Source organism: Nicotiana attenuata, unplaced genomic scaffold (assembly GCF_001879085.1).
Source record: "Nicotiana attenuata strain UT unplaced genomic scaffold, NIATTr2, whole genome shotgun sequence".
NCBI lineage: Eukaryota > Viridiplantae > Streptophyta > Magnoliopsida > Solanales > Solanaceae > Nicotiana > Nicotiana attenuata.
The window spans coordinates 22,572-32,991 of NW_017673819.1; positions in this window are offsets into that span (position 1 = coordinate 22,572).

Below are 10,420 nucleotides of genomic sequence, written 5' to 3' on the forward strand. Positions count from 1 at the left end.
GTCGTCATCCTCTGGCACTCTCCACTCTTCATCATGTTCGTCCTCTTCATCATGACCATCTCTCTCACCATCTGACTGCATTGGCTCAGCCTTAGACTGCTCCGGTGTGTTGAAATCTTCATCAGCAGGGATTGAAATGATACAAACATAGAAATTATTTTACAAAGGTTAACACCTTATTTATTTTAAATAAATACCATTTAAAAATTATATTCTATAGATACCTTTTAATGTTTATAGCAAAATATCTAATTTTGGTTACCTCCTATCCTTAAGCCACTAAATACGCTATTCAGTTACACTATTTTCTTTCTCTTTCTACTTTGATACGCTATTCAATAATGAAAGCAGTAAGTTTCCTCTTTATCAATTCGCCATCTTCAACTGCTCCAATCCGAAAAAATTCACCATCACCGACCGCCGCATAATATTCAAATTAGTATGCATTCAGCAATGATAATGTCTAGTGCAAAACGAATCAAAAAGAACAACTACACTATCAATCATTAGCTAATTGAATCGATATTTGCTAATGTGATTCAGGCATAATAGATAGCTTAGTAGTCTGTTAACAAGCTCAATGAAATATTCTAGAAACACTATTTATTAATAATGAAAATATGTGAAAATACCACCAAACATATAATGGAACTATGATCACACCCAAGGTTTCGTTATCCCTAATCCCACCTTTAAACCCTTCGTATTGATCCCTAATATACCTAGGAGTGATGATGCTCAATAACTACCTAAATATGAACTCTCTCCTGAATAATTTACACTAAATAAGAACAGTTAATTGAGGGCCCTTCAATCAACAGCAATAAGCATTTAGTTGAACAAATAGAGAGAATACTATGGCAAATTTATATTAACATAACGAGAAAATCATCCTTCAACAGGTTCCATCAAAACTCTAGATTATGAGTTTAGCTACTCATACTCATAGTACAAATATCCAAAGTAATTTGCATAATTAAATTACAGAGTAAGAATAAAGAGATGTAAAAATCAATAACAGCAAAATCCAAATTTTCTGTGGCCAACGAAGCAAAAAGCCCTATCTGTACTTCTAAAGCTTAATTTCTCTGCTCCAACTGTTAGACCCACGGAACACAAAAAAAAAAAAAAAAAAAAAAAAAAATTAACCGATTCTTATAAAAGCCACTCAAAACAGATAGTTATATAGAAGCCACAGTTTGAGGAGTTTGGGATCAACATGTGTGCTTTTTTCCCTTCCGTTTTCTCTCCTTACCCATATATCTAGATCTGGTAATTTTTAAGTTCCTTTCAAATCATAGTTTTTGAGATTACTTTATCTGCATTTTTCTGAGCTGCTTGCTTAGTTTCGAATTGTTGCCCGACCTCAGTTAACTTTTTTTTCTGTTTACTTTTTAGTTGTGAATAGAAAACTGAGTCTTAGCTCGGAACTAAAGTGAAATTGGAAATTTAATTTTATTATTTGACAGTGACTATAACTTTGGATGAGATTTGTCATTTATAGATGTGTCAATTTACTCTATTGCGGTGATGTCGATAGGGTAATGAAAATATGATTTGAGGATGTTGGTAGTTTAGAGCGTGCAACCTATTTACTATGCGGTGTTACTTTTTCTATGCGACCACATCTTACTGGGAAAGAACTGCTACTGTAGAAGCAATAATAGATTTCCTTTATTTAGTAATTTACATCCTTGGAACATCTAATTGGTATATTTCAAAGAAATTAAAAGTTGTGCAGCGTCTATTTTGATTGAAACTGAAAATTAGTAATTTCATTTTATTTTCTTAAGTTTTTGCTTGGACAACAAGCTCACTCCCGATCTATATTGACTATTACTGAAAAGATGAAGCTTATGATTTTCACAAAATTTGACTTAATAGGATAAATTATATAACCTTCGTAACCTGAATACTCCTACAAACTTTTAGTACTGTTTACGAGCGGAAGTGATCAAAAGGTCCAGGGAGAAAAAAAAAGACGAGTACTTTGGGCCACGGAGCCAACGTTTAAAGGGGTTTAATATCTTGCACTCTTATTAGTGTCAATCTCATATTGTATCCGCGCATAAAGTTTCGTAAAGGCATATGAGAAGAATCGTCTACTCTCTATTTTTTAGCATTGTGAAAAGTCTAAAAATCAGATTGTTTAACGAGATATATAGCTTATGGTTGGTACTATATATATACACACACATGCATGCAAATATACATACATACACACAGCTCATGGTTAATTGATACTACAGTGTTACTTTGATATGATTAGAAGAGGAGGCTTAAAATTGTTTGCTGCCATCTAAAATATTAACTGTGAGACTCATTATTTCTCCAGACACAATCTTACTAGAAATTAAATACAGAAGTTTACTGCCACATTGAATTTCCTTAATTTATGTCTTGAAGTTTGTATAATTGAAAATATTTGAAGGAAAAAATAGAGTGAGTCTGAAACAAGTCTTGGAGCCCGTTTGGATGGGCTCGTTGTAAGTGACTTTTAAGCCAAAAGCCATAAGTTAGAAATTCTAATTTTCGGCTTATTTTTGTCATTTTAGCTTAAAAACTAGTGCTTAAAAGCACTTTTTTACTTTAACCAACTTGTAACGACCCGACCGGTCGTTTTGAGCTTTTGCACTTTGATCACCAGTTCTCGGACATGATTTTCCCCGTGTGGTGTATTATGACTTATATTAAATCGTTGGTTTTGGTTTCAGGATTAATCAAAATGAATTTGGAAGAACAATTCTCAGTTTAAAGCTTAAAATTTGAAAGATTTGACCAAGATTTGACTTGTTTGTATATGATCTCGGAACGAAAGTTTTATGATTTGGTTAGCTCCATTAAGTGATTTGGGACTTAGGAGCGTGATCGGAATGCATTTTGGAAGTCCGAGGAAGGTTTAGGCTTGAATTGGCGAAATTGAGATTTCGGCATTCTCCGGTTGATAGGCGAGATTTTGATATAGGGGTCGGAATAGAATTCCGGAAGTTTCAGTAGCTTCGTTGTATCATTTATGACGTGTGTGCAAAATTTCAGGTCATTCGGACGTGGTTTGGTTGGGTTTTTGATCAAAAACGGAATTTGGAAGTTCTTGAAATTCTTAGGCTTGAATCCGATGCAAATTTGGCGTTTTAATGTTGTTTTGAGCGTTCCGAAGGTTGGAACAAGTTTGAATAATGTTATGGGATATGTTGGCGTGTTAGGTTGAGGTCCCGAAGGCCTCGGGTATGTTTCGGGGTGGTTTCGGATCATTTCGGGCTGTTTTGCAATAGCTGAAGCTGGTATCTGGTATTGTTCTTCGCGTCCGCGTGTGTACCCTCTCGTTCGCGAAGAAGGATTTGACTTCTGGGATTTTGTTCTTCGCGTTCGCGAAGAGCGCCTCGCGTTCGCGAAGAAGAAGAAATTCTGTTGCGCAGGTCTTACTTCGGAGGCTCGTATCTCTCAATCTACAATGAATTTTGAGATGATTCAAAAACGAAAGTTGTAGCCCTTTGAATCTAGTTTCCAGAAATATCTTATAATAGTTATTTGGACATCGGCAGCAAAAGTTATTGCCATTATACTAGAGGCTGTCCGAGAAGAGTTTGAAAAATAATTTTTGGAAATTTTGTTCTTTGCGAACGCGAGAGGAGGACCGCGAACGCGAAGAACAAATCCCTGGGCAGCAGAATAAAGTCCAAACTCGTCTCACTCTTCCATTTTAGGACCAAGGGAGCTCGGGTGAGGCGATTTCGAGAGATTTTCAAGAAAAACATCGGGGTAAGTGTTCTTAACTCAATTTTGGTTAGATTACCCGAATCCATTGTTATTTTTAACATGTAATTGGTGATTTTAAGTTGGAAAAGTTTGAAAACCCTCTTGGATATATTTGAGGATTTGAGAGTCGAAATGTTATCGGAAATTAGTAATTTTGGTATGGTTAGACTCGTGGTTGAATGGGTTGTCGGATTTTGTGAGTGTCGTCAGATTTCGAGAAGTGGGCCCGGGGCTCGGGTTTTGCTGATTTAGAGATTTTTGATATTTTTCGATTGCTTTTGCTTGGGTCTTGTTCCCTTAGCATCTTGTGACATATTCGTTCTGATTTTGGATAGATTCGACGCACGTGGAGGCCGATTTGAGGGGCAAAGGCGTCGCGAGCTAGAGATTTTGCCGGTTCGAGGTAAGTAATGATTGTAAATACTGTCCTGAGGGTTTGAAACCCCAGATTACACATCGTTGTGTTACTTTGAGGTGACTTATACGCTAGATGACGAGCGTGGGGTAGAGCACCGCTGGGGATTATGACCTAGTCCTTCCCGAACGAGTACTTTAATGCGTATTTGATAGTTAATTGTTTGATGTTATTATATTTTGGGTTGTATGCCATGTTTGGGGCCTTGTGCCGACTTGTTGAGACCCTTAGGGGCATTTTTACTATCTATCCTCATTCTAAATGTGTTGAAAGCATGTCCTCAGTTAATTGTTACCTGTTTATTATTCAAATCTGGCTTTATCACTATATTCTTAAAACGTGGAAACTGTTTTGGGCTGAGTTCCCTGTTTTATTGAGATAGACCGATGGTCTGATTGTGAGATTGATGGCTGAGATATACTGAGGGTCTGATGGTGAGGTTAATGACTGAGAGAGGCCGAAGGCCTAGTTGTGAGGATTATATATCTATGGATCGGTCTGCACGCCGCAGTAATATATATACATATATGGATATGGATCGGGCTGCACGCCGCATTAGTACTTATATTTGTCGGGCTGCACACCGCAACAATATTGTGCTTGGGCCATAAGGGGCCCCTCCCGGAGTCTGCACACCCCCAATGAGCGCCGTCGATGAAGTATATGGATCGGGCTGCACGCCGCAGCGATATATGGATCGGGCTGCACGCCGAAGCGGTTACTATATGGTACCTATTGAGCGTGAATGCTGAGTACGAGTACTGATTGGTAAGTGTTGAGTCACGAGTGACAGAGAGGCTAGCCCGAGAGGCGATAGATATATTCATGCATATGAGTGCTATTTGCCTGAGAGGCCTGTTTATGAATTTATTGATTTCACTCCTCTTTAAAGTGAGTTTCTATCGAATATGTTGATTTACTGACTGTTTTCACTCATCTTTATATTGAGCCTCTGTCGGAAGGTTGAACAAATGTTTTAAAACCACTTTTATTTAAACTGGGGTTTATGAGATGTTCAGAAAATTAATCACTGATTTGGCATTTGGTTATTTCCACCGAGATTTCAAGTTATGAAGTATTTATGATTACTGTTTTGCCCGTAGGGCTGTTTTACGAACTATGCTTTGCCCGAGGGCCGATTATTGCTTTAATCTCTATTATTACTTTAAATGGTATTAAACCCCTACTGAAACTGCTGGAAAGTATTTCAAAAATAATTTTTACTAAAGGCTGGATTTTAAAAAGGGAAGGTTGACTCGTATTATGATTTGGAAGCCTGTTGTGTTTATTGAGCCTAACGTGAATGTGGATTCATTATTTCCTACTGATCAGTCTTTATTTACTCTTATTACTTACTGGGTTGGAGTACTCACATTACTCCCTGCACCTCGTGTGCAGATTCAGGTATATCGGAACCCAGTAGCGGATGTTGATTTGCTCTAGCGTGGAGTCATCAGAGTTAGCAGGTGGCTGCATGATGTTAACAGCACCGCGCTCTTCCTCACACTGTTATTACTGTATTTAGTACATTATTTTAGACTTCTTGTTGTATTCAGACCTTGATAGATGCTCATGAATAGTGACACCCCGAGGTCGGGCTTGTATTTTTATTCCGCACTGTTATTTCAGAAGTTATTATGAAACATTGTTTAATTAAAGGCTTACAAAATGATTCTTAATGCTTAAGGGGTTAATGTGGGTGTTGTGTCGGCTGGCCTTGTCTTCACGAGAGGCGCCATCACGACCGGGTCTGGGTTTAGGGTCGTGACAAGTTGGTATCAGAGCCTAGGTTACATAGGTCTCACGAGTCATGAGCAGGTTTAGTAGAGTCTCGCGGATCGGTACGGAGACGTCTGTATTTATCCTCGAGAGGCTGCAGAACCTTTAGGAAACTTCACATTCTTGAATTCTTATCGTGCATCCTTGATTCAACTTGAAAAGTAACCCTTTGAATTCCTTCCACGTGTTCGTATGCGCGCATGAGCGCTGGGTATCAGATGTGCATCGATGGCTTGTGATTCCCTGATTGAGGGGCGAGACGTGATCTCTATGTGCTAATGTTGGGCTAGTCTGGAGGACTTGGGGCCGGATTTTTGTCTATAGCTTGATCACCGAGGTGCTGGTTGTGTGAGCACGTGTTTCTGGACCTATATGCTCTGTTGTGTCCCTATTAAGGGAAGTAATGACTAGATAGCTATGTGATGAGTGTGATGTGGCTGCGAGGTATATCTATATGATTTGGAAGCGACGAGAAGGGTCTGCTCAATAATGGGAGAACTATTAGATACTTGAAGTCCATCTTGATTCGAGGTATAGCCCCGAGTTATGGGCGTGTGAAGAATCTTTTCATGTTTCCCAGTTGGGAGTGAAGTAAATTTCATGTTGCGGTATGAGTTCAGACTCAGGAAGACTAAGTGACTGCGTAATGCTTGTGACGGTGGAAGGTATGCAGAAATGTTAGCTTAAGGCGAAGCTGGTGGGTTATCTCCTGCGAAGTGTTCTGAGGTTGTGTGATCCTTATGTTGTCGGTTAGAAGATCTCAATTACAAGTGAAATGTGTGTGTTGCAATTTGGATTTGAGCTGCTTAAGGGATGGGTTTAATTGTTACGNTATCTGAGAAGGTATTCAGCGGCTTATGAGCCTTAGATCGGTATGGTAAGGATGTGATTAGTTCCTTGGGTGTTTTCGAGGTAATGAGTTTCTACAGGTATTTCGCGGCAGTGCTCTTGGATTTTAGTGGCCTGCGTAGGTTGATTGAGTTAGGAAGATTCAGTCCTGACGGACTTGTTTGTGCAAAGGGGAGTCGGAGAGTTCTTGTTGATTGTTACCGTGGCTAGAGATGTATATTTTCTGCTGGCGTGAGGAGCATGAGATGTATAGTGATTTTCTTCCGGATTGGGCTCAATGGAAAGTTCTTGGTTGGTTGAGTACATAGTGGCTTGTGGCTCGGTAGGGATATGAAGTTCTCACGTTGTCCTAGGATGGTATGGCATATGCGGTATATTGTGGAGAATTGAGAATGCGTGTGTAAGGTTACGGTTCAGTTCTGGAAGGAAGGTCATGAAACTCTTAGGCAGCGGGCAGTCTCAGATGATTGAGGAAATGGTATTGCTAATTGGAGGAAATTTGACGAGGGTAAATGTTTCAAAAGAGAGCAATGTGATTAAATTGATGGTATTTCGGTAGTATTGCGGCACTTTCTTGCTAGATCGACTGCTGATATTCGAGATTGCTTAGCGGCGCCGAAGAATTTTAGAGTATCACTCGTGGAATGATTGGATACTAGGGGCGTGTTATATATGCGAGCGACGGAATTGGGAGCAGATATGGTAATTCGTGTGCTTTATGGACTTAGAGACTGGAAGTTCTCATATACAGGTTAACTCGTGGTTGTGGATGGCAAAATGTGGGTAAGTTAGACAGATGTTAGTATGTGATATGATTCAGTCATTGTGAACCTTCGGAGGATTATTTATCTATTGTGGGTGACTAGAGTTGATGTGTGGTTCATTGGTAGACCTATATGGATGTGTGTTCTGTATCGAGACGGCTTGTTGACTTCGAGTTGCTATTGATGAGGTGTGTGTTGATTCGATTGTTATTGAGCTATTAGTAATCGGGGGAATCTATGAGTTATCTTTCCGTGTTGCGAGACGTTAGTAGCTGTGGGTTATAGGCACATGTGTTGCGGTTCCATTGGGGTTTCATAGTGGAATTCGAGCGGGAAAAGTATTGGGTATTGCTCGGCGAATGGCGTATCGGATATGTTCTATCGGGTTTGCGTGATGAGTGTCAATTGTTTCACCGTGGGCGTAATGATTTGCTTTGGTTCCAGACATCAGATTGTGCGTAGTTGTCAATTTCGAGCATAGTGACTTGATGTGTCCCATGTGGAGCAGTGTTTGGATAGGACCGCGCATTGCAGCGTATCTATGTGGAGATATGATCTTGCGGGTTAGATTCGTGTGTTCTATTATATGAGGTGAGACGGGCTCTCAGCCTTGTGTTGTGGTGGTACTGGTGAGCTTGAGTTACAGCTCTTTCATTTGAGTCATTTCCATGATTTGAGCATGTTCAGATTGTTGCTTATTGGTGCGCGTATTATGCTAGTTGTGGCTTAGGCCTCTATTGATGTGTTGTGTCGCCAGAGTGGTGTGTTGGACTAGAGGAGATCGTTGGGATCATTAATGAATACGAACAGATTCGATTTCAGCTTGTTTGATGGATAAATATCGAGGTTCGGCTCAGAAATTTGCTATGGTCCTTGCCAAAGGAGAAGTAGCCTTATGGATGGTTGATCTGGGAAATGGTTATGGCTTATTGCGTGTTTCATTATCATTGGCAGTATATGAAAGTGTTGGAATGAGACTTTAGTTGATAAGAGGTTTTCTACTGGTATTCGGTTGTTGCGTACAGCTGCTGTGAATGGAAGTTATCGCTACATGTGTTTGAGTTATGTGGTATGTCATATAATTGCACCTGATGTTGCAGGTATGGGTTAATACAGCTTGTTCTGACTTTCAAAGTATAGATGTGAGATTCTGATCTTATAGATGATTTCAAAAGTGGATTTGTGGTTCTATGTTTTATGTGCTAGGTTGGATTGTGAAAGTTCAGTTACATTGTGTTATCGGACCTATATGAGATAGGGTGACGTGGGATCACCCCCCGGGTATATGCATGGTAAGGTTATTCAGAGATTGGTTGGCTTTTGAAACAACTCTGGACACGTTCGAGGGTGAACGTATGTTTATGTGGGGGAGGATGTAACGACCCGACCGGTCGTTTTGAGCTTTTGACTTTGATCGCCAGTTCTCGGGCATGATTTGCCCCGTGTGGTGTATTATGACATGTAAATCGTTGGTTTTGGTTTCAGGATTAATCAAAATGAATTTGGAAGAACAATTCTCAGTTTAAAGCTTAAAATTTGAAAGGTTTGACCAAGATTTGACTTGTTTGTATATGATCTTGGATCGAAATTTTTATGATTTGGTTAGCTCCGTTAGGTGATTTGGGACTTAGGAGCGTGATCGGAATGCACTTTGGAAGTCCGTGGAAGGTTTAGGCTCGAATTGGCGAAATTGAGATTTTGACATTCTCCGGTTGATAGGCGAGATTTTGATATAGGGGTCAGAATAGAATTCCGGAAGTTTCAGTAGCTTCGTTGTATCATTTATGACGTGTCTGCAAAATTTCAGGTCATTCGGACGTGGTTTGGTTGGGTTTTTGATCAAAAATGGAATTTGGAAGTTCTTGAAATTCTTAGGCTTGAATCCGATGCAAATTTGGTGTTTTAATGTTGTTTTGAGCGTTCCGAAGGTTGGAACAAGTTTGAATAATATTATGGGATATGTTGGCGTGTTTGGTTGAGGTCCTGAGGGCCTCGGGTGTGTTTCGGGGTGGTTTCGGATCATTTCGGGCTGTTTTGCAATAGCTGAAGCTGGTATCCGGTATTGTTCTTCGCGTCCTCGTGTGTACCCTCGCGTTCGCGAAGAAGGATTTGGCTTCTGGGATTTTGTTCTTCGCGTTCGCGAAGAGTGCCACGCGTTCGCGAAGAAGAAGAAATTCTGTTGCGCAGGTCTTACTTCGGAGGCTCGTATCTCTCAATCTACAATGAATATTGAGATGATTCAAAAACAAAAGTTGTAGGCCTTTGAATCTAGTTTACAGAAACACATTATAATAGGTATTTGGACATCTGCAGCAAAAGTTATTGCCATTAAAGTCCGAGAAGAGTTTGAAAAATGATTTTTGGAAATTTTGTTCTTCGCGAACGCGGGAGGAGGACCGCGAACGCGAAGAACAAATCCCTGGGCAGCAGAATAAAGTCCAAACTCGTCTCACTCTTCCATTTTTGGACCAAGGGAGCTCGGGTGAGGCGATTTCGAGAGATTTTCAAGAAAAACATCGGGGTAAGTGTTCTTAACTCAATTTTGGTTAGATTACCCAAATCCATTGTTATTTTTAACATGTTGTGAGTTTTAATTTTGTAAAGAAATAAACAAAACAAATAAATAAAAAGGAAAAAAAAAGAAAAGAAAAGGATTTTAATAAAAGAAAGTGATTAATTGAATTAAAACAAGAGAAGAGTAAATCAGGCCATCAGTCTTGGGCCAAAATCGAGTCCAGAACCTCTCAAACCCACCTCAAATCCGTTAACCCAACCCAAGACCCTGTCTAAACCGGTCCAGCCCCCCCATATGCAAAACGACACCGTTTTGGCCCAGGTGAATCCATGCCGTCCATCG